Here is a 25,081-nt window from a genome sequence, read left to right as displayed (position 1 = left end):
GCAATATCAATTGGTTCTGTATATTTAGTGCCATTGTGCTGTAACTCAGAGCAGATCTGAGTGTTGCCATTGAGATTTTTGACATAGCTATAAAATGCTTTGTGGTTGTCTTTAGAATCAGTGGCGATTTTGTTTTCACAACTAGCTTTGGAGGATTTTATGAGGGACCTCAGCTTCTTACTGAGGCTGACCAGGGAGTTCCTCCAATCATGGTATTTTACTCTTATTTGCAACAGTTTCTTTCTTCTGTTGTAGAGTTTGTTTATGGCAGGGGACCACCAGACTGGCTTCCTTTTTTTTGGAGGATAGCATGATCCATGCACTCGTGTAAGTGCTTATAAAGTACATTTGTGTAGGATTTAACAGTTGTACCTCTATTGGCCATCTGCATGGGTGTCTTGAAGTTGCCACTTCTGTCTTGAGAAGCGTGAAGTTGGCTTTAGAGAAATTTTTTACGGTGGTTTCCCTAATGTGGGGTGGGAGCAGGATGTGGATGTCTAGGGTGATTAGCTTGTGGTCGGATATGACTAACGAGGAATACTGGTCACCCATGTTGGTAATAACCAGGTCTAGGATATTGCTGCCCCTGGTGGGGGTGTAGATAAGTTGATCCAAAGCATTGGAATTTATGAATTCCAGAAAATGTTGAGCAAAAGAGTTGGTACATGAGTAGTTTTCCCAGTTAATGGTGGGGTAGTTGAAATCACCCATTATTAGGGTGTTGGGTTGTACCCTAATATTTTCCAGTGTATCAAGAAATGAGGAGTGGGAATCCTGGGGCATGGTGGGGGATCTGTAGCAAGCTACAATTTGGATTTCGGTCTTGCCCAGAGTTAGTTGCACTTGGATAATCTCGGATGCATTATGCTGAGCAACTAGCCTGGAAGTTTAGATATCCTTAATGAATATGGACACTCCTCCACCTTTAGAGTTTTGGTCCAGGTTAGGTGGCCAAATGGTGTGGTATGAATTATAGCCTGGTAATGCAGGGATGCTCTCTGGAGCCTTGAAGCAGATCTCTGTCACTGCACAGATGTCGATGTTCTCCATTTTAAGGAGTGCCTCGAGTGAGTGCATTTTGAGGTTTGGACTTCTAGCACTGAGTAGCATTACCTCAGATTTTGCTTGTTTGTACCTGTTATGGTGGTGAATTTGTAATTTGAGCCTTGCCTATAGGGGTGGCAAGAGCCTTAGGCAGTATCCAGAATCCCAAGAGCGACAGGTGCAGGCCATCTCTGGCAAAGCATCGTGGTCTGTCGATCATATCATCCCAGGCAGACAGATACTGGATTTCCTTAGAATGACACCTGAAGCTAAGCCAATTGCTGAAGTCAATCATTTTGTCCTTGTACTGTGGTATCATTCTGTGTGATGGCAGGATGCTACTCAGGGCTAGGGTCATACCTGCCTGGGCTACAAGATCGGACAGCTCCTCCATGTCTCTTTTCATGTAGGCTACGGAGGTACATCTCAGGTCATTCACACCCACATGGACAATGCCAGAGTCATATTTGTACTTGTTATGGAGTGAACTGAGTGCGTGCGTTATGTGGTGGATCCTGGTACCCAATAGGCAGCTGATAGTAACTTTCTCCTTGTTTAGCCTGGAGAGTGGAACATCAGTGTGCCTGACTATAGAGTCACCTATGACTAGAGTGTTGGGTACGTTGTTATGCCTTATGGGCTGTAGTTGAGTGGCACACTGAGTTTGTAGGCTATGTGTCATTTGGGTTGTGTTGGGGGGGGTGGATGTTGCTTGCGTTTCTGCTTTGGAGGTCTCTGTTGCTTGAGCAGATTTTTATTGAGAGCCTCCACAAATGTAGGTGTGTGTTTTGTGTTTCTATGTGTGTGCTTTGGTGGTGTAGGTTTGGAGGGACTATGTGATGAGTGTGGTGTGGTGCAAGTGTTTACCTTCTCCTCTTGACTGTCTAGTCCAGTCTTGGGTGAAGAGAGCTTTTCTTCCAGTTGGCTATATAAGTGCATCTCTCACAGGTTGTAGTGTTGGGTGGTAGGAGGAGAGGGTTGTCTGTGTACATGAGGCAATTGCTGCACTGCCCCACGATGTCCAGATTCATCAGGTAGGCAGGAGAAAACACTGGCAGCTGGCCCTTAGACATGCCTGGATAGGTGCTTATTTATTAAGTACTAAAAACTGTTTTCCTCTAGCCAAGTGAGGAAAGTTGAGTGCTGTAGTAATTTGTAGCTTATTTCATGCTTACAATGAGTTCTGAACAAGTGCTGAGCTCAAAGAAACAGATTTGAGTGCTAAAACTAAAAAACTGGCTAGCTCTAAGGGAAAATTTGAAGAGCAAACTTTACGGCACCAGGAATAGTTTAACCCCAGCTAAGCTACCTGTCCTGCCACAAGAGTGCAGACCACTTCTTCTTCTTCTTTCAGCTTTTCCTGGTTAGGGGTCACCACAGCGGATCACCTGTCCGCTCATGATTGGCAGTGGAGTTTTACGGTGTCGAGTTGCCAGACCGGCACCCAACCTTCCACAAAAGGCACACACACGCACACACTCACACCTAGGGCCAATTTAGAGTGTCCGATCCACCTACAGCATGTCTTTGGGATGTAGGAGGAAACCGGAGCACCCGGAGGAAACCCACGCAACCACAGGGAGGATATGCAGACTCTGCACAGAAGGCACCCCCACTACCTGTTTATAGATCTGATCTTTATTGATTTAAGCTGAGTAGTATTTTCTCTTTAATGAGAAGAGCTCTTCTTGTACAACAGTGTTGAAGCATATTTTTTAAAGCACGGCACTTATCTAGTGTGTACATTAGATTTGTGTATAGATTGCAGATTCGTGAATGCAAACAAATTACAATATTTACAAATACATTAAAACTCTGCCTCAAGGTTAATGGTCAAAATGTACTTAAAAATGAAATACATGGACACAAAGAGAATCAAATAAGCTCCTTGAAACAAAGTGAATGAGGTTCTTACAAGACAAAGAAAAAAACAGTACTCCTAAATCAATGGGGAGATAGCTAGATAATATTTTGTCTTGCTGAAGTAATCTCATGGGATCACAGAGTAACAGAGTCAGTATAGCAGATCTCATTTGGCCAATTTAATATGTATTGGGTTAGAAATAACATGTTGAGTGATGCAGAGGCATTTTGGGGTACAGTTGAACTTTAATGATAACACCCCCCTCCCCCCATAACTTCCATATGTATGGCCTTTCCCCACAACATATTTTTAATTATATTATAAACCCACAAGGAACCATCACACGTTTAAACATCAGAAAATCTAGCTGAGCCTAGCAGATAAAACTGTAACACATTTTTCAGAGAAACACGTATATTTTCCTAGTTTGTTAAAACACAAAGGGAAAATCAGATCACTTTAATAGTTGAGAATAGTGGATAACTACAAATACACTACAAAGTGCTGTGTGCTTCCTTTTTGTTTTACAGCTACAAATGTATGTGATGTATACAATCTGGGCATTTTGGTGTTACCAGATGTCACACTGCCCCCCAAGTGAGGACAAAGGACTAAACTACGTTCTAACTTTCTCAAAAATGTTGCGTAAAGTAGTCATCATGTATTTGAAACTTGTTAATTTAATATGAAGTAATACAGACACTGCATATTCTGCAAAAATGAACTTCTATATTGGCAAAAAATAAGTAAATTAAATAATAAGTCCAACCCTTCACACTGGTGGTGGATATGATCTGTCCTACGCAATCTCACATTTGGGCATCTAAAAAAGTCTCAGCTCTATGTACAATGTTAAAATCACAGGGGGAATGTAAATGACCTGAATAGTTTACGGTGTCTGTTTTCAGGAAAACCTGATAATATGTAAAATGAAAAATATAAACTGGATGGTAATGATTCATGTGTTCAGTGAAGTAAGTTTTTGACTTGCAGATTGTATGCATTATATTGCACTGTGTTATTTGTTTACCACATACAGTAAAAAAATGCAGTGTCATTCTGCTGATATATGATTTTAATATGATCTGTTAACCAGAGAAATGGAAAATGTCAGTGTCGGGTAACTAATTTCCAATTATCTTAACATCCATCTTAGGAAAAAAAAATAATTATAATAATAATCATAAAGCTTCATATTATTAAAGGTACATAATTTACTAGGCATGGGTTCATAGGTTGGTACTAGGCTATCTGCCCAAAGGCATTTATAAGCCTAGCCGGAATGTGTTGGCTTTCACCGCCCCCTTAGATTAGTTCCCTGTGCCTCTGTCCAGCAAAGCCATTGAAGTGATCCCTGGGGTAAACTTTCTGTTTCCCATCCACTCGTCAAGGTTTCTCTTGAAGAGGGTTAGTGAGGAGCTCTGCCTAATGTAGATTGGAATCTTGTTCCAGAGCATGAGAAATCTATGGGACAGGAATCTATCCCTCCAGCACGTCCTATTTATTGTTGTGGTGAGGTTTAGATCCCTGGAGCATGTGGCTCGAGGGGATATGGTTTTCTTTAGGTGGAGCATGTCCATCAATTCTGGGTTGGACATGGCCTTGTATGTCAGGCAGAGATCACCTCTGAGTAGGCGGTATGCAACCGAGTACAGCTGGAGTTTCTTCAGTCGAGCTGCATAGGGCATCTGCTTGAGGCCAGTGATCCTCTTGGTGAGGAACTTCTGTGGTCTTTCCAGTTGTTGCAGGTGTCTTGTAAGGTACATCCCAAATGGGGCATTTTACTCTATGATGGGTCTGATGAGTGATGCGTAGAGGGGCCCAATGACCTCTTTCGATCTGGATGCAAACCCTTTTGTGATTAGGTGGGCCACATAGAAGGATTTTCTAACCACTTTGGCAATGTGATTATCAAAGGAGAGGTTACTATCTACTTGGGTCCCCAGATCCCTTATTACGTCTTCCGTATTTAGGGGGCTACCACCTATGTGGTAGTTTGTGGGTACTTTAATTTTTCCAAAGGGGATGACTAAGCACTTTTTGGCATTTAGCTTGAGACCATGGTTTTGACACCAGGTATCTGTCTCAGTGAGACCCTTTTGGAGGATGTCTGTGTCAGCCGGAGAGTTAATTATAGCCCCTTGTGTATTAAAATAGTGCACTGAGGATCCTAGCCCAATTTCTCAGTTAAACTACAGCACTATTTGGTTAAGAGAATTGCTCAAAATCAAACATTCGCAAATGGAGAGGCTGAGGAAATCAAACTCTGGACTGTGGGACGCAGTCATTGACATCTCATAGCCTTAATCCACTACACTGCCAAGTTAATCCTTTGTATAATTGACAAATTCTGAACATATAATTAAAAAATCTTGACATGTATAGCTTATCACAACATGATATCAAATTTAAAAAGAAAAGAAGTTTCTGTGTATTTTCTGAGACAATGCATTTTATTAGTCCAGGATATTGTAATTCCTTTCATCAGATAAAGGGTAGAACTAATGTTAGATTTAGTTTGTTTAGATCTGATAAATTACTAAGCCTGCAGAAAAAAAGCCAGCTGTGTGACATAAAGGGGTGTAAGTGAGTAGATAACATTGGCACAGGCTTGCCCATCCTGGTGAAAGGCTGTTGCTGAAGTCCCGTCACAAGATCACCACCTAGAGGTAGGTCAGGTATTCCAGCTCCTGCACTCTGAAATAAAGGGACTGCAACCCCACCATGCAGTACATAGGGCAATCTTGACACTAAAGTTTGCAGAAGTGTGGACCTGTACTTAGACTAGCCTGTGTTTCCAGCTAACAAAGCGGGGGAGTTCACAGCATACAGAAAACATCTCAATTCCTTCTGGATGATGACTGTAACTGATCCCCGTCTCTCATTCCTCTTTCCATGTCTCTTGGATGATGTGAGTAAGGAGGAATGAAAGGGCCTATAGGGATAGGGTCTTGAAGGTAAAGGAAAGATGGAGCCAAAAAGAATAATTAAAAAAGGGGGTTCCTATTGTAATATGAAGACTAGACTGCATACTGCAAGTCCTTCAACATAGAAAATTTAAGTTCCACTACAGGGAAATGTATACTAATTCCAAAATTGCTGTATCGTGGAGACTTCATCTTCCAGGTACAGCAATACTGGAGCTCAAATGTATAAGAATTGATAGTATAGAGTTGCAGGGTGGTTTACCACACAGCAAAACACACCATTTTTGGCTGCCCATAGCTGACCATCAGCTGCTCAAAGGGCCTATCCTTGTCCAGGATGTCTACTGAAACTCCTAACTCCCCTAGACCTTTACCTTTTATGCCTCATGCTCAGGGCCAGTGAACAGACTGATGCATGTTGGGCAACATCATACTTCTGCCGTAGAGTGTTTTCACTTTAACTGCAGCTCCATGCTCATGCCTGGTAACACCCCTTAAATGAGGCATGCAATGGACATTGGTACAGCTCCACCCCTCACTCTTGCAAGCAATTGACATCAGCAAGCCACCCACAGGAAGCACTCTACACTGTTGTTGCTCTGGTCTTGACCAGGACAATATCTTGAGCAGGTGTGCCCCAGCCCAAAGATCTCACTGTGGAAGGTAAAGCCAGATAAACCATTAAGATACTCATCTCATATACTATATAAGTAACTAGTGTGTGTGTGTGTGTGTGTGTGTGTGTGTGTGTGCGTGTGTGTGTGTGTGTGTGTGTGTGTGTGTGTGTGTGTGTGTGTGTGTGTGTGTGTGTGTGTGTGTGTGTGTGTGTGTGTCTTTCTCGCTAAGTATATATATTTTATACATACACATATAAGCAATGAGAGAGAGGGGAAAGAGAGATAGAGATGGATAGATGCAGATTACATGTATAATACAGTATAATTTACAGATTGTATAAATTGTGTAACACACAATATTAAAATGAAGAGTGAAGAATATGGGCCGCACAACGTACTTCCAAATGGCAAGAAAAGATGCCTGAAATTATTATTTGTTTAATTTTCTTATCTGCATGAACAACTCAGACTTTGAGAGATAGCTGGAGGCCAGGCATAATACTGAGGTAGTTAAACGGCATAGCAGACGTGATTAATGGCATAAGTAAGCGATTTATTAGCACTAAGTACCGTGCTGCCCTGGATTTATGTAGTTATATCAGTGAACGATTTATTAGTACTACGTACTGTACTGCCCTCTATTTATGTAGTTATATCAGTAAGTGATTTATTAGTACTAAGTGGTGTGCTGCCCTGGATTTATGTAGTTATATCAGTGAACGATTTATTAGTACTACGTACTGTACTGCCCTCTATTTATGTAGTTATATCAGTAAGTGATTTATTAGTACTAAGTGGTGTGCTGCCCTGGATTTATGTAGTTATATCAGTGAACGATTTATTAGTACTACGTACTGTACTGCCCTCTATTTATGTAGTTATATCAGTAAGTGATTTATTAGTACTAGGTGCTGTGCTGCCCTGTATTTTATGCAGTTATATTAGTAAGCGATCTATTAGTACTAGGTGCTGTGCTGTCCTCTATTTATGTAGTTGTATCAGTAAGCGATCTATTACTCTAGGTACTGTGCTGCCCTGTATTTATGTAGTTGTATCAGTAAGTGATTTATTAGTACTAGGTGCTGTGCTGCCTTGTATTTATGTAGTTATATCAGTGAACGATTTATTAGTACTACGTACTGTACTGCCCTCTATTTATGTAGTTATATCAGTAAGTGATTTATTAGTACTAAGTGGTGTGCTGCCCTCTGTTTATGTAGTTATATCAGTGAATGATTTATTAGTACTAGGTGCTGTGCTGCCCTGTGTTTATGTAGTTATATCAGTGAACAATTTATTAGTACTACGTGCTGTGCTGCCCTCTATTTATGTAGTTATATCAGTAAGCAATTTATTAGTACTAGGTGCTGTGCTGCCCTGTATTTATGTAGCTATATCAGTAAATGATCTATTAGTACTAGATGCTGTGCTGCCTTGTATTTATGTAGTTATATCAGTAAGCTGTCTACTACTACTAGGTGCTGTGCTGCCCTGTATGTATGTAGTTATATCAGTAAGCTATCTATTACTACTAGGTGCTGTGCTGCCCTGTATTTATGTAGTTATAGCAGTGTGTGATTTATTAGTACTAGGTGCTGTGCTGCCCTGTAGTTATGTAGCTGTATCAGTAAGCGACCTATTAGTAGTAGGTGCTGTGTTGCCCTGTATTTATGCAGTTATATCAGTGAGCGATCTATTAGTACTAGGTGCTGTGCTGTTATGTAGTTATATCAGTAAGCGATCTATTACTACTAGGTTCTGTGCTGCCCTGTATTTATGTAGTTATATCAGTAAGCGATCTATTACTACTAGGTGCTGTGCTGCCCTGTATTTATGTAGTTATATCAGTAAGCGATCTTTTAGTACTAGGTGCTGTGCTGCCCTGTATTTATGTAGTTATATCAGTAAGCGATCTATTAGTACTAGGTGCTGTGCTGCCCTGTATTTATGTAGTTATATCAGTAAGCGATCTATTACTACTAGGTGCTGTGCTGCCCTGTATTTATGTAGTTATATCAGTAAGCGATCTATTAGTACTAGGTGCTGTGCTGCCCTGTATTTATGTAGTTATATCAGTAAGCGATCTATTACTACTAGGTGCTGTGCTGCCCTGTATTTATGTAGCTGTATCAGTAAGCGACCTATTAGTAGTAGGTGCTGTGCTGCCCTGTATTTATGTAGTTATATCAGTAAGCGATCTATTACTACTAGGTGCTGTGCTGCACTGTATTTATGTAGTTATATCAGTAAGCGACCTATTAGTAGTAGGTGCTGTGTTGCCCTGTATTTATGCAGTTATATCAGTGAGCGATCTATTAGTACTAGGTGCTGTGCTGCCCTACTTTTATGTAGTTATATCAGTGAGTGATTTAATAGTACTAGCTGCTGTGCTGCCCTGTAGTTATGTAGTTGTATCAGTAAGCGACCTATTAGTACTAGGTACTGTACTGCCCTGTATTTATGTAGTAACATCAGTAAGTGATTTATTAGTACTAGTTGCTGTACTGCCCTCTATTTATATAGTTGTATCAGTAAGTGATCTGTTAATACTAGCTACTGTGCTGCTCTGTATTTATTTAGTTATATCAGTAAGCGATCGGCTGAGATGTCTTCTGTGCAGAGTCTGCACGTCTTCCCTGTGGTCGCGTGGGTTTCCTCCAGGTGTTCCGGTTTCCTCCCACATCCTAAAAACATGCTTTAGGTGGATTGGATACTCTAAATTGGCCCTAGGCGTGAGTGCATGCGTGTGTGTGTGCCTTCCGTGGAAGTTGGGTACAATGCTGGCAACTCAATACCGTAAAAACCACTGCCAATCATGAGCGGACAGGTAATTTGCTGTGGTGACCCTAACTGGGAAAAGCCAGAAGAAGAAGTAAGCGATCTATTAATAGTAGGTGCTGTGCTGCCCTGTATTTATGTAGTTAAATCAGTAAGCGATTTATTACTACTAGGTGCTGTGCTGCCATAGCCGGCGTTAGGCACCCGCCAAACCCGCGGCGAGTCCCCAATGATTTCCCCACGTACGAAGGCCCCCATATGAAGCAGCCGCGGGTTTCAAAATCACTTGTTCATTCGGCAGCGCCGTCACGCGATTCCACTTTTTTTCCCCCTGAAAGAACTTGCTTCCTTGATGGCTGTAGCGAATCAGGTCCCTTGCTTTACTTGTTAGCTGATCTCAATCAGGTCCGCTTCAGTGAAGCATGGGACCTAATTGGCTGTAGCAATCAAGAAGCTAGGATCAACTAATTATCCAGATACTTGGATAGCTAATAAATGTAGGTGCAAATTAGAGTTTGATATCGACATATCATTACTGAGAGGAGATAGGCAGCCAGGTCCACTGCAGTAATAGCATCAATTTTGAAAGGAAGGTGCACATCATACAAGATATGTGTTAGGTAAGTATGCCTTGCTCTGCTTGTCTGCATTCATATGCTAGCCTATTTGGAGTGAATACAGAAATGCACACGCAAGCAGGGAAAGAAATAGCAAACTCTCTACTCTGTAAGTATGCACATTTGTCATTAAAAATGGAGTAGGTTAAAAAAATCCATCATGAGTGTCTGGATGATGGATAAGCCATGGCTGGCTACCACCAAAGTCTAAAAAAAATGCATAGGTATTGCTATAGCCAATGCTAGTTAGTCAGCAGGCACAGAGAAAAAAATAAAATGCATAAAAACACACTGAATTTGAAAACTCAGTATTACACATTTTAAAGTGTGTAGTCAGACTTCTCATAGCAAATGCAAATAACTAACCATTTCAGTGTTTGATGCAAAAATTGTGTTAGTTTTGCATGTCATTTTGTTGATAAGCACTACTCTTTGAAAAGTTTATTGGAGCTGAAAACTCCTGACATGACATCAAGAAAGCCTGAACCCACAATGCCTCATGTCTTACATTAGTATACAAATTACACAGTTGCAGGTGATCACTACACTGCTGGTGTTAAATATGAGAATTTAATGTTGCAGTGAGTTTCACCACAATGTATTGTATGTGAAATCTGGCACTGAGATGTTTTGTTTACCATTTTCTTCACAGTGGTGCAGCTGTGGAGATGGTGTATATGATTTTTGAGAGAGAATAGAGGACTTTCCCACCCCCTGCAAAAAAAAATATTTTTTATATATTTTTGTTGTTGTGTTGTTTTCTGGATCACCATTTTCAATATTTAATTTTCAATAAACAGTGAGCTGAAAGAATATTGTTGATTGGTCATAGGTAAACCTATATAAACTACTATGTTTTCTTACCAAGTACAGCAACATGGAAGTATCATCTCCTAGTTTGACAGTATGTCAGCTATGTCTCACAGGTGGGACATTGTATTTTTAATTATCTCATGTGGTTATCTATTACTGAAACCATAATGTATATAAGTAGTTGGTCATCTAGGAAAATGTATTGTTTTTGATTGCCCAGATTGCTTTGCTGGTCTATGTAATTTTACAGGAGTGGTCATAATGAAAAAAAAAAGCAAGCTATGTTGATAGTAAAACTAAAGCATCAAAATATGTGAAAATCTTTGTTTTTGCTTCAAACTATTTGCAGTTTTAACACCATGAGTATATTCAGAAATGAAATGAACTGTCAACAGAGCTCTATGGGAAGTGTATCAATGAACTTTTAAAGATCATGTGCAAATTGACTCAAAAGGCATTTCCTCAGGAGGTTCCTACCTTGTCTACCTTTCTTCTGTCATATGAGTTTGCATTCTCACTTTTCTTTTTTAAGAAAGATCTGTTGAAAAACATGCCCGACATAGCCATAACATGTTCAGGCCTCATTCATTACTTTGCAGGAAGCTTGCGTTTTTGCACTTGTGCTGACATAATCACATGGGGCCTGTAGAGTCCATTAACCAGTCAGGAAGAGGGAGAAAGGTGTACAGACAGAAATTCAAACTAGACAGTTTTATTTGTAGTTTTGTCTAATTTTTAATTTTTAGCTTAGTTACACATTGTTGGCCAATCTGGTCTTTAACCCCCATGCCTTCTGCATTCCTTTTGTGTGGAAACAAATGTGTAGGCTACTTCTGTTTCACTGTCACGTCAGAACATCATGTGCAGCATAGAGTCCATAACTCTTAATTGTCTTTGATTTTGCCTAATGTCACTGAATCTTACCTTTCTTTTTTCCATGGTTTGTGTAGAACACCCCTGATTTTGCCTTATATTTGACCCTGTCCATCCATTTAAAATTTTCAATTTTCCAATAAATCAGTGAGGATTACATTCAGCCAATAATGTTAGGTGTTACAGTTCCACAGTTTATAGTTCATTTTGCCTGGAAAAAGCATGCAAATGCAAATCCTGTTTCATATTTAAATGGATGCAGTGTACTCAGCCCATGTGCAGCATTAACATATTTACTTACTTGTGGAAAAACAAAAACAGGAAAGAGACCCAGCTTACTAATGCAGGAAGTGCAGGGAAAATCCAACTTTGCATCATCAAAGAGACAAGCTTGTGGATGCAAAGACAGAAGTACTGCCATCAGAAGTTCATGGAGAGCCAAAGTTTACAAGCAGGAAATGACAGCAAAATGAAACAAGTGAATATTCAGTAAATTGGATTTGCAGAGTGGGAAGTCATTCTGTCATCCCAAAATAGAGGGAAATACTACAGATACATGCAAAAAGTGGTTGCACATGATCTTTAAGCATTTTTACAAAAGGGTTTGCCCCTTTGCACCTTTATACACCTGTATATATATATATATATATATATATATATATATAGCTGGCGTTAGGCACCCGCCAAACCAGCGGCCGTGGGGAGCCCCCGATTATCTCCCCACGTAAAAAGGGCCCCCATATGAAGCAGCCGCGGGTTTCAAAATCGCTTGTTCATTCAGCAGCACCGTCACGCGATTCCGCTTTTTTTTTTTCCCCTGAAAGAACTTGCTTCCTTGATGGCTGCAGCCAATCAGATCCCTTGCTTTACTTGTTAGCTGCTCTCAATCAGGTCCGCTTCAGTGAAGCAAGGGACCTAATTGGCTGTAGCAACCAAGAAGCAAGTTCTAGCTTCCTGGTTGGGTTTACAAATATGGGCAGCAAATACCACATGTTCAGTTATAAGTTTGACCACCATGGCACGCATATACGACCCCGCATTTACTGATGCTCGTCATTTGTTTTCCAACAGTAAAGTTCACCCATATTTATGGTATGTTTTTTTTTAAACATTTGGTCTGTTTTTCTTGTAATGAGGTAAACATATAACATTAATACTTTCAGTGCTGTGCATTACATCCAATGCTGACAGAAATCCTTTTAAACATAGTGCAACGTCATGTAGTCAAACCTGGAAATAAGATAAAGGAGTGGACACATTTCTATTGTGAGTAAACCTCTCATTACTGTACCGCTTACTCAACTAATATTTAAGAAATGTAGACATCACGGTGATAATGAAGAACACTGGACCTCTCATAACTGCAAATTCAGAATACGGTGGTTACACAGAGTCCAATGTTGTCACTTATTACCTTAAGTTAATTACCTTTACTAAATACGATAAAAGTAAAAAGCTGTTTTGCCTAACCATGACATTAATTAGAAAAAATATTAACATTAAATATGTAAAATGCCCATTAAATGTGGGCCATCTTACTTACGTATACTTCAATGTGGGTATTTGTGTTGAATCTTTATATTTGAAAATCTTGAATAATTTTCCCTCAGTATTTTGAAGTTGAAGCCAATCAGTTGTTGAGATTCTGATAATTTAGTTTTGTGCACATCTCTCCAGGCATATTTCTCAACTCTTTTGTCTTTTTTCTATTCCAAGTCATCATTGGATGAAAAAATTATGTAAAAAGAAAAAAATCTTTAAAATGCACATATAGGGAGTTATGAATTTTTGAAAAAGCTATATAATAAGGAAAAATGAGAGAAAAGGAAGAAAAAAGTAGTGTGCCCAAGATGGAGGAAAAACAGGGGAAGACGTACGTGTGTGTATGTATATATATATATATATATATATATATATATATATATATATATATGTATATGTATGTGCGTTTGTGTGTGTGTACGTGCGTGCATGTGCTACACAGGCTTGTTGTAATGTTAATAGTATTACTGCTACAAGTCAGTCTGTGTACAATACTCCTAAAAGTTTGCAGTATGAACTAAAATGTTCCTTAGGAAGGGTGGCAGTGACAAGGTGATACATAGGCTTGAAGTGTCCAGGGGCTTCCAACTTGACATCTGCTGGGAGCCCCCAAAATGCTAACACCGGCCCTGTGTGCTGCCCTGTAGTTATGTAGTTGTATCAGTAAGCAATCTATTAGTACTAGGTGCTGTGTTGCCCTGTATTTACGCAGTTATATCAGTAAGCGATTTATTAGTACTAAGTGCTGTGCTGCCATGTATTTATATAGTTATATCAGTAACCAATCTATTAGTACTACGTGCTGTGCTGCCCTGTATTTAAGTAGCTATAACAGTACACAATCTATTAGTGCTAGGTGCTGTGCTGCCCTGTATTTATGTAGTTATATCAGTAAGCGATTTATTAGTACTAGGTGCTGTGCTGCCCTGTATTTATGTCGTTATATCAGTAAGCGATCTATTAGTACTAGGTGCTGTGCTGCCCTGTATTTATGTAGTTATATCAGTAAGCGATTTATTAGTACTAGTTGCTTTGCTGCCCTTTATTTATGTAGCTATATCAGTAAGCAATTTATTAGTACTAGGTGCTGTGCTGTGCTGCCCTGTAGTTATGTAGTTATATCAGTAACAAATCTATTAGCAGTAGGTGCTGTGCTGCCCTGTATTTATGTACTTATATCAGTGAACGATTTATAAGTACTAGGTGCTGTGCTGCCCTGTATTTATGTAGTTGTATCAGTTAGCGATTTATTACTACTAGGTGCTGTGCTGCCCTGTAAGCGATTTATTAGTACTAGGTACTGTGCTGCCCTGTATTTATGTAGTTAAATTAGTAAGCGATTTATTAGTACTAGGTGCTCTACTGCTATGTATTGATGTAGTTATATCAGTAAGCGATTTATTAGTACTAGGTGCTGTGCTGCCCTGTATTTATGTAGTTATATCAGTATGTGATTTATTAGTACTAGGTCCTGTGCTGCCCTGTATTTATGTAGTTATATCAGTAAGCGATCTATTAGTACTAGGTGCTGTGCTGCCCTGTATTTATGTAGTTATATCAGTATGTGATTTATTAGTACTAGGTCCTGTGCTGCCCTGTATTTATGTAGTTATATCAGTAAGCGATCTATTAGTACTAGGTGCTGTGCTGCCCTGTACTTATGTAGTTATATCAGTAAGCAGTTTATTACTACTAGGTGCTGTGCTGCCCTGTTAGGGTTACCACCTGTCCCACTTTGAGAGGGACAGTCCCTCTCTGGGCAGTTGTGTCCTGACAAACAATTTAAAAAATGGCAAATGTCCTGAGATTTTAGGACAAAATTATTTCCTATACTTTATGTAATAGTTGCATAAAACAGTTATTCTGTATCTAAAATATCTAAATGTTATAAGAAATAGACTAAGCAACTAAAATGCTACAAGAACAAGCTTTTATTTAGGCAACAAAAGTTAAGTTCTAACCTTTGTACTGACCGTGGGTATGTGTCGGCCTGTAAAATCTGATGTTTGTACCAAAAAATGTCCCACTTTGGCCATTTGAAAAGGTGGCAATCCTATGCCCTGTAGTTATGTAGTTGTATCAGTAAGCGATTTATTAGTACTAGGTGCTGTGCTGCCCTGTATTTATGTAGTTATATCAGTAAGTGATTTATTACTACTATGTGCTGTGCTGCCCTGTAGTTATGTAGTTATATCACTAAGCGATTTATTACTACTAGGTTCTGTGCTGTCCTGTAGTTATGTAGTTGTATCAGTAAGCGATTTATTAGTACTAGGTGCTGTGCTGCCCTGTATTTATGTAGTTATATCAGTTATCGATTTATTACTACTAGGTGCTGTGCTGCCCTGTATTTATGTAGTTATTTATCGAGATTGATTGATTGCATTTGTTAACCGGGGTATGGCATTGATAAACACTGATCATTTTCAGTTTCATCCTGGGTGTGTGTATAGGTAATTCACACAAAAAAGAAATACACAGGTACAAAAAGCAGAAATTATATAAAAAAAATACTAAATATACAGAAACAATTACAATTTGTCTAAAGTAAAGAATAGTTTTATTATTATGGTGGAGAGCAGCCTCTATCAAACTTTCAGACATTCTCAAGTTATCTCCTAAACAGTGTAAAATATTTCCAGTTTGAAACTACGGAAGCTTTACTTTATATTCTTAAAAACTTTCTACAGTAGGAGTATAATATCTTCATGCATGCTACTGATTTATGATGTCATATTTAATAAACTGTACATTAAACTGTTAAAGTGAAACAGATGTCTGTCTTTCACTAAATTCAGGTGTCTACAACAGGTAAAATGTACACAGTAAATATAAAAAGATCACGTGTCAGCTTTATCTTTGATTATTCATTACATTTATGGAATCTTCATATGAAAGAGTGAAATCAATCTTTGGACCATTTCCAACACAGGTCACAGAAATGGTTCCAAGATTAAAAAGTTTGGACTCTGAAGAAAGCTAAGTCTTATGAACTTTTTTCAGAGAAGGACAGGTAAGCAAGAGGTGACATACCAAAGGTTTTATGTCAAGCAAATCTAATGAGAAAGAATTCTAAACAAAGGGGAAAAAGCATTTTGCAGAATAAGATAGAAAGATTACAGACTTGCCGTCCTAAGCGTACTGCTGAGGATGTCAGTTCAGCTGTTTATAATGGCATTGTTAGCATTCCCTGTTTCCAGTTATCTAGCTTTGTGAATTGCATACTTATCTGAAAGAAGTGTTATTCATGTAGTGACATTCTGGAAACAGGGCATCATCTAGTGCGTTCCCTAAAGCAAACTTGCTGCCATAAAAATAGCCACAGTAAATTCAAAACTACAAAAAGCAGAAACCATATTTTAAAAACAGTAAAACATGGTTTCTTGACATAATCCAGTTTTGTGAAACACAAGCAAACAAAGAAAAAAGAACCTGGAATATGTGTAGCTCATGCTTATGCCACCCTGGCTTATGCCACCACTGTCAGAGAATCAGGCGCAGAGGGACATGAAGTTCAATATTCATGCCCAATGTCTCATATACACACAGACTCGGCAGAGAATATCAGCTCACAAAGCAACCACACATGTCACCAATCAGAGAGTTTCAAGTTATTCAATGTATTTATTTAGAAATAAAACTCTTTTTAAATAAACTAGATAACAGCAACCATTCTTGAATGAAGATAATATGCAGTTTTCTTGCAATGGTGCAATTTGCCTTCTTTTTGCCCTGAGTGTTAAATTATGCCATTATGAATTAATCCTGCATTGACCACACACAGCTAAGCTTTAGAGCTTATTAAACTGTTTAGAAAACTGACAAATACATAATTATATAACCATGAAGGAACACAATTAGGATCAGAATATCTATGTCTGTTTTTGTGACTACATGTAGATCACCTTTCATGCTCATCCTATGTGGAGGAACTGTAGGCGAGAATTTATTACATGGTAGTTTCATGCTGCAGAATGGAGAAGAAGTAATAAGGTTTGGGAAAGTGCCTGTGTTATGCTGCAGTGCAGTAGTAAGCAGTGAGCTATGCCTGTATTATGCTACAGTACAGTAGTAAGCAGTGAGCTATGCCTGTGTTATGCTACAGTGCAGTAGTAAGCAGTGAGCTATGCCTGTATTATGCTACAGTACAGTAGTAAGCAGTGAGCTATGCCTGTGTTATGCTACAGTGCAGTAGTAAGCAGTGAGCTATGCCTGTATTATGCTACAGTACAGTAGTAAGCAGTGAGCTATGCCTGTGTTATGCTACAGTGCAGTAGTAAGCAGTGAGCTATGCCTGTGTTATGCTACAGTGCAGTAGTAAGCAGTGAGCTATGTCTGTATTATGCTACAGTACAGTAGTAAGCAGTGAGCTATGCCTGTGTTATGCTACAGTGCAGTAGTAAGCAGTGAGCTATGTCTGTATTATGCTACAGTACAGTAGTAAGCAGTGAGCTATGCCTGTGTTATGCTACAGTGCAGTAGTAAGCAGTGAGCTATGCCTGTGTTATGCTACAGTGCAGTAGTAAGCAGTGAGCTATGCCTGTATTATACTACAGTGCAGTAGTAAGCAGTGAGCTATGCCTGTGTTATGCTACAGTGCAGTAGTAAGCAGTGAGCTATGCCTGTATTATACTACAGTGCAGTAGTAAGCAGTGAGTTATGCCTGTATTATGCTACAGTACAGTAGTAAGCAGTTAGCTATGCCTGTATTATACTACAGTGCAGTAGTAAGCAGTGAGTTATGCCTGTATTATGCTACAGTACAGTAGTAAGCAGTGAGTTATGCCTGTATTATACTACAGTGCAGTAGTAAGCAGTGAGCTATGCCTGTATTATGATACAGTGCAGTAGTAAGCAGTGAGCTATGCCTGTATTATACTACAGTGCAGTAGTAAGCAGTGAGTTATGCCTGTATTATGCTACAGTACAGTAGTAAGCAGTGAGCTATGCCTGTATTATGCTGCAGTGCAGTAGTAAGCAGTGAGCTATGCCTGTATTATGATACAGTGCAGTAGTAAGCAGTGAGCTATGCCTGTATTATACTACAGTGCAGCAGTAAGCAGTGAACTATGCCTGTATTATGCTACAGTAAGGGCATTCGAAAGACATGCGTAAATGGGAGTGCCTTCATTGAAGGTTGAACGTTGAGCTGGCACCTCGGCGTTTGTGAAAATCTACTGCCAATCATTATGGACCGGGGTTCCGCTGTGGCAACCCCTAACCAGGAAAAGCCGAAAGACAACAACAACAGTAGTAAGTAGTGAGCTATGCCTGTATTATGCTACAGTGCAGTAGTAAGCAGTGAGCTATGCCTGTATTATACTACAGTGCAGCAGTAAGCAGTGAGCTATGCCTGTATTATGCTACAGTACAGCAGTAAGCAGTGAGCTATGTCTGTATTATGCTACAGTACAGTAGTAAGCAGTGAGCTATGCCTGTATTATGCTGCAGTGCAGTAGTAAGCAGTGAGCTATGCCTGTATTATGCTACAGTACAGTAGTAAGCAGTTAGCTATGCCTGTATTATACTACAGTGCAGCAGTAAGCAGTGAGCTATGCCTGTATTATGCTACAGTACAGTAGTAAGCAGTGAGTTATGTCTGTATTATACTACAGTGCAGTAGTAAGCAGTGAGCTATGCCTGTATTATGCTACAGTACAGTAGTAAGCAGTGAGCTATGCCTGTATTATGCTACAGTGCAGTAGTAAGCAGTGAGCTATGCCTGTATTATACTACAGTGCAGCAGTAAGCAGTGATCTATGCCTGTATTATGCTACAGTAGGGGCGTTTGAAAGACATGCGTAAATGGGTGTGCCTTCGTTGAAGGTTGAACATTGAGCTGGCACCTCGGCATTTGTGAAAATCTACTGCCAATCATCAGCGGATTGGAATTCTGCTGTGGCAACCCCTAACCGGGAAAAGCCGAAAGACAACAACAACAGTAGTAAGTAGTGAGCTATGCCTGTATTATGCTACAGTGCAGTAGTAAGCAATGAGTTATGCCTGTATTATACTACAGTGCAGCAGTAAGCAGTGAGCTATGCCTGTATTATGCTACAGTACAGTAGTAAGCAGTGAGCTATGCCTGTATTATGCTGCAGTGCAGTAGTAAGTAGTGAGCTATGTCTGTATTATGCTACAGTGCTGTAGTAAGCAGTGAGCTATGCCTGTATTATACTACAGTGCAGCAGTAAGCAGTGAGCTATGCCTGTATTATGCTACAGTAGGGGCGTTCAAAAGACATGCGTAAATGGGAGTGCCTTCGTTGAAGGTTGAACGTTGAGCTGGCGCCTCGGCGTTTGTGAAAATCTACTGCCAATCATTAGCGCACTGGAGTTCCACTGTGGCGACCCCTAACCAGGAAAAGCCAAAAGACAACAACAACAGTAGTAAGCAGTGAGCTATGCCTGTATTATGCTACAGTAGGGGCATTCGAAAGACATGCGTAAATGGGCGTGCCTTCATTGAAGGTTGAACGTTGAGCTGGCACCTCGGCATTTGTGAAAATCTACTGCCAATCATTAGCAGACTGGGGTTCCGCTGTGGCAACCCCTAACCGGGAAAAGCCAAAAGACAACAACAACAGTAGTAAGCAGTGAGCTATGCCTGTATTATGCTTCAGTGCAGTAGTAAGCAGTGAGCTATGCCTGTATTATGCTACAGTGCTGTAGTAAGCAGTGAGCTATGCCTGTATTATACTACAGTGCAGCAGTAAGCAGTGAGCTATGCCTGTATTATGCTACAGTAGGGGCGTTCAAAAGACATGCGTAAATGGGAGTGCCTTCGTTGAAGGTTGAACGTTGAGCTGGCGCCTCGGCGTTTGTGAAAATCTACTGCCAATCATTAGCGCACTGGAGTTCCACTGTGGCGACCCCTAACCAGGAAAAGCCAAAAGACAACAACAACAGTAGTAAGCAGTGAGCTATGCCTGTATTATGCTACAGTAGGGGCATTCGAAAGACATGCGTAAATGGGCGTGCCTTCATTGAAGGTTGAACGTTGAGCTGGCACCTCGGCATTTGTGAAAATCTACTGCCAATCATTAGCAGACTGGGGTTCCGCTGTGGCAACCCCTAACCGGGAAAAGCCAAAAGACAACAACAACAGTAGTAAGCAGTGAGCTATGCCTGTATTATGCTTCAGTGCAGTAGTAAGCAGTGAGCTATGCCTGTATTATACTACAGTGCAGCATTAAGCAGTGAGCTATGCCTGTATTATGCTACAATACAGTAGTAAGCAGCGAGATATGTCTGTATTATACTACAGTGCAGTAGTAAGCAGTGAGCTATGCCTGTATTATGCTACAGTGCAGTAGTAAGTAGTGAGCTATGCCTGTATTATGCTACAGTGCAGTAGTAAGCAGTGAGTTATGCCTGTATTACACTACAGTGCAGCAGTAAGCAGTGAGCTATGCCTGTATTATGCTACAGTACAGTAGTAAGCAGTGAGCTATGCCTGTATTATAATACAGTGCAGTAGTAAGCAGTGAGCTATGCCTGTATTATGCTACAGTGCAGTAGTAAGCAGTGAGCTATGCCTGTATTATACTACAGTGCAGCAGTAAGCAGTGAGCTATGCCTGTATTATACTACAGTACAGTAGTAAGCAGTGAGTTATGCCTGTATTATACTACAGTGCAGTAGTAGTAAGCAATGAGCTATGCCTGTATTATTCTACAGTGCAGTAGTAAGCAGTGAGCTATGCCTGTATTATGCTACAGTACAGTAGTAAGCAGTGAGCTATGCCTGTATTATGCTACAGTGCAGTAGTAAGCAATGAGCTATGCCTGCATTATGCTACAGTGCAGTAGTAAGCAGTGAGCTATGTCTGTATTATGCTACAGTGCAGTAGTAAGCAGTGAGCTATGCCTGTATTATGCTACAGTGCAGTAGTAAGCAATGTAGCATAATACAGGCATAGCTCACTGCTTACTACTGCACTGTAGCATAATGCAGTGCAGTAGTAAGCAGTGAGCTATGCCTGTATTATGCTACAGTGCAGTAGTAAGCAATGAGCTATGCCTGCATTATGCTATAGTGCAGTAGTAAGCAGTGAGCTATGCCTGTATTATGCTACAGTGCAGTAGTAAGCAATGAGCTATGTCTGCATTATGCTATAGTGCAGCAGTAAGCAGTGAGCTATGCCTGCATTATGCTATAGTGCAGTAGTAAGCAGTGAGCTATGCCTGCATTATGCTACAGTGCAGTAGTAAGCAGTGAGCTATGCCTGTATTATACTACAGTGCAGCAGTAGTTAAATATAGTCCTGACTGGAATCCTTCTTCCATCTCAAATGACACCTAGATAAAAAGAAAAGATAATTGGCTTCAGTAACATATATATATATATATATATATATATATATATATATATATATATATATATATATACATGTGCGTGTGTGTGTGTGTGTATTATACCAAGGAGGGAGGGCATCCAGTATGCATCAGCAGTAGATGAGATGCTGAACATTTCAGCTTGCTTTGCTAAGATGGCCTGCACCTCTCATCCCAAGTCTTCTGCATACTTAACTAAAGCCTTTGTTAATCTCCCTATGCCTTTTTTAGATAGAATCCAGTTGATGAAAATTCCAGTGTAACTAACATATTAGTCCCCAAATTAGATCACATTAAGGTGGCCCTTCTAATGCCAGAAGTCCAAACAATAAATTGCCTGACCTTGACGCACTTCTGCATTTGGAAAACCTTCATGTCTGCATAGTTACTGAGATTTAGTTTAAATTCCCTCTTTTGTGGTTTTCATGTCTTCAGACTTAATAGCAGCTGTGACAGAGTTTCCTTATTTGCCAAGGAACATATTACCTCCAGGCTGCTCCCTAGGGACCCATAGACCAAATGCACTAAACTACAGCTCACCCTAGACAGGATCAATTATCAACTAATAGCTTGCTACAGGACACCTCCTTTGTTCCGTGATGACCACATACGATTCCTCAGGTTTCTAAATTGTCTCCTATTATCAAAAACTCCTTTGATGAGTAGCACATTGCAGTCATTATCCTCCTCCATAAGGGTGGCCTTACAACTGACCAGGGTAGTTACAGACCTACCAGACTTACAAGCCTCATCTTTTAAACCATGAATGTGTTATAATCGACCTTATTAACTATGATATCAAGAATCGTACTTGACTTAACCCCAACAGTTTGGATTTGTGAAGGGCAGATCCTCTCTGTGGCATTTGGTGAACTTCTTTGAAAAGGTTATGGAGGTGGTAGATAATGGTCATACAGTACACATGGCGTATCATGACCTGGCTAAGGCCTGCAATACCATTCATCATACAGAAGCAAAATTATTTAAAAATGATGTGGTAAGATGGGTCGCAAACTGTCTGAAAGACAGAACCCACACAGCACAAGTTGGAGGCTCCTGAAAAGAGACTATGAAAGTGACCAGTGAAGTTGCTCAGAGCTCAATGCTTGGACCTTTACTTTTTGGTCTTTAGTTCTCAGATCTCCAAGCAGAGACCTAAGATCTCTAGCTAACACATTTTGCAAGCATATGCAAACTGGAGGTTAAGTCACCCTCTCACACTCCAAACCCCCCAAAATGAACTCTCTCCAGTGAACTCTTGGTTGTGGTATAAATGGGCTCACACTAAACACTAAAAAGTATAGTGTCATCCCTCTTGGTAGATACTCCCCCCCCCCCCCTTCATCATACTGTATAGACAACATACCACAACAAAACAAAAATGTAGTCAGGAAGCTAGGAATTGGGGTTGATAATTCCTCTCCATTGGTAATCATGTGACAATGGATTTCAGGAATGTCAGGAAACAGTTTTGTTTAGAACAGCACATTGCCAAAGGAATATCTTCAAAATCTATAAAGAGGTAAATAGTTCTAAGCAATTACATAAAAAAAAAAAAAAAAAACAGAAACCTGGTTTAGTATACAGAAGTAAACACTATGTCACAAACAGCAACAGAAAAAAAAACATTGCATCAAACTACATTCTACCCTCTCTCCTTTATGCCTCCCCTATCCTGAGTAGCCATCACACCTAAAAAGGAAACTAGACAGCTGTTACAACAAAATTGCCAGATTTGCCAGCAATCAATCTACAAAAACAACAAAATTGCTAGATTTGCCAGTAATCAATCTACAAAACGTTGTCACTGCAGATTGTTAAAACAACTATACTAGCTAGAGGTCCCACAATTTGCAGCCTACTCACCACTACTTTTTTGCCTGTAACCTAGTATGTAAACCAGAAAATAGTTTAACACTGCAAAATACCACAAAATATTATTCCCCAGCCAGGGAACTACGCTCTGTAAAATAAATCACGTTTACTTACCACCAAATCTAATAATACTGCTAGAGACTCCCTTAACTCCTGCTATATCTCCAAACTTTGGTAATCCTTACCGTTACATGTAAAGGAAACTGAAAAACTAAACATTTTCAAAAATCAACTTAAACAATACTTAAATAACTCCTGGTTGTGATCCTGTTCTACACCTTAACTGTTAGCTCCAAAAACTACTGTTTCATTTAATCCTCACTGTTTCACTGCATCTTAACACTACTATATGCAAATGTCTGCCTATTAACCTTTGCTATATTTCAGAATAGAACTTTTTCTTATATCACTTCTCCCTTATACCTCTCAACATTTTAGCACAAGAAATCTGGACAAAGCCTAAGTAATCGGGAGATAAAGGCCCGAAATAGGGAGAGATTTTAAAATTTCTTTTTATAACCTTTGAAAGTTGCTAGAAAAACAGGAGTTACGTTCCATGCTTGTTCTCAATTGATTTTCTGATGATATGAAGTCTGAAATAAAAATGTATACCATTTAGTGACTTCAATCCTCAGTGATTTCTTAGAAAACCACAAATTTAATGAGAAACAGATCAAAAATATGAGGCAAAAATCTGTACAGTTGAGAGGTATGCTTGAAAGTACTTCTCAAGTACTGCACTCCTCTGTCATTTATCCATATTTATTTGCAATACTTTGTTTCCATTTCCACATGATCTTTGGCATCAGATCAAAGTACCCAGTTCTCTTACTCAGAAATATTTACTATGCATTGTAACTTATGGTTATCCAGTGTATGTCAATGTGCTTCATCATAATATTGCAGGATTTAAATTATGTTCATGTAGTTTATTGAATGTTTTTAACTCTATTTCTCTTTACTGCAGTTGTTATCCTATCTGACTTTTATTCTTTGTATCAATGTACGACATTTTATATTTTTTGTGTAGAGCTTTTCTCCTCTAGCCCTCCAATGAAAAGTTTTTTTTTTTAGTAAGACTTTCCTGGTCAACAAACAAACCAAACAACAAACAAATAAATAAAGGTTTTGTAGTTTCTTCTACCATTTTACTTCTTAGTTCATGCCACAATGTGTTTTGACTTAGCAGTACTTTTCAGTACATAAAATTTTACATATATAGTTGACATACTAGCTACATGCCATTGTCAAGAACAAATATTTGGTATTCACATCAGCAAGGATGTTAATGTCTGCAAAAGTAATTGGCCTTTTTGTGACAAACAGCACAAAGCATAACTTGAACTCTGGTACAGAAACAGGTAAAACCCAGTTTGAATTTTCTTGCCAGAAGTCATGGCCTATCTAAAACGTTACAGAAGATTATAACAAATACTAAAACTGACATGAAAGACTTGTCCTGTAATATGCTGTACACTTTGCATATACTCAAACAAACAGCAGAGATAGAAAATAGTTACATATTCAATACATACGGTGTTTCACAAGTTCTGAGAAATGGCTTTTATGATGTAGTATTCATACTATTATGTGTATTTAAATAAAGAATCCAGGAATATATAGAGAAATATTACAGAATACAATGAAGCATTAAGTCAAGTATATATCTTAGAGTATTTTCACTGAAACATATAAATGTAACAAACAGCAGAAGTACAACAAAGCTATATGTCAGTTTCATCAGACAACATAATTCTACTTTTTTATTTAAAATATGTGTCCTGGTAAAAAGAGTA

At 39.4% G+C, this 25,081-nt stretch overlaps 1 protein-coding gene across 1 annotated transcript in view; it reads left to right on the top strand.

The window, feature by feature from the left end:
* FGF22 (fibroblast growth factor 22) overlaps positions 1-25,081 on the top strand; it is a 449,639-nt gene that overhangs the window by 323,457 nt on the left and 101,101 nt on the right. The window lies entirely within an intron of this gene.

Source organism: Protopterus annectens, chromosome 13.part0 (genome assembly GCF_019279795.1).
Source record: "Protopterus annectens isolate FY-2018-M chromosome 13.part0, PAN1.0, whole genome shotgun sequence".
Taxonomy (NCBI): Eukaryota; Metazoa; Chordata; order Ceratodontiformes; family Protopteridae; genus Protopterus; species Protopterus annectens.
This window is presented reverse-complemented; position numbering and strand designations above follow the sequence as displayed.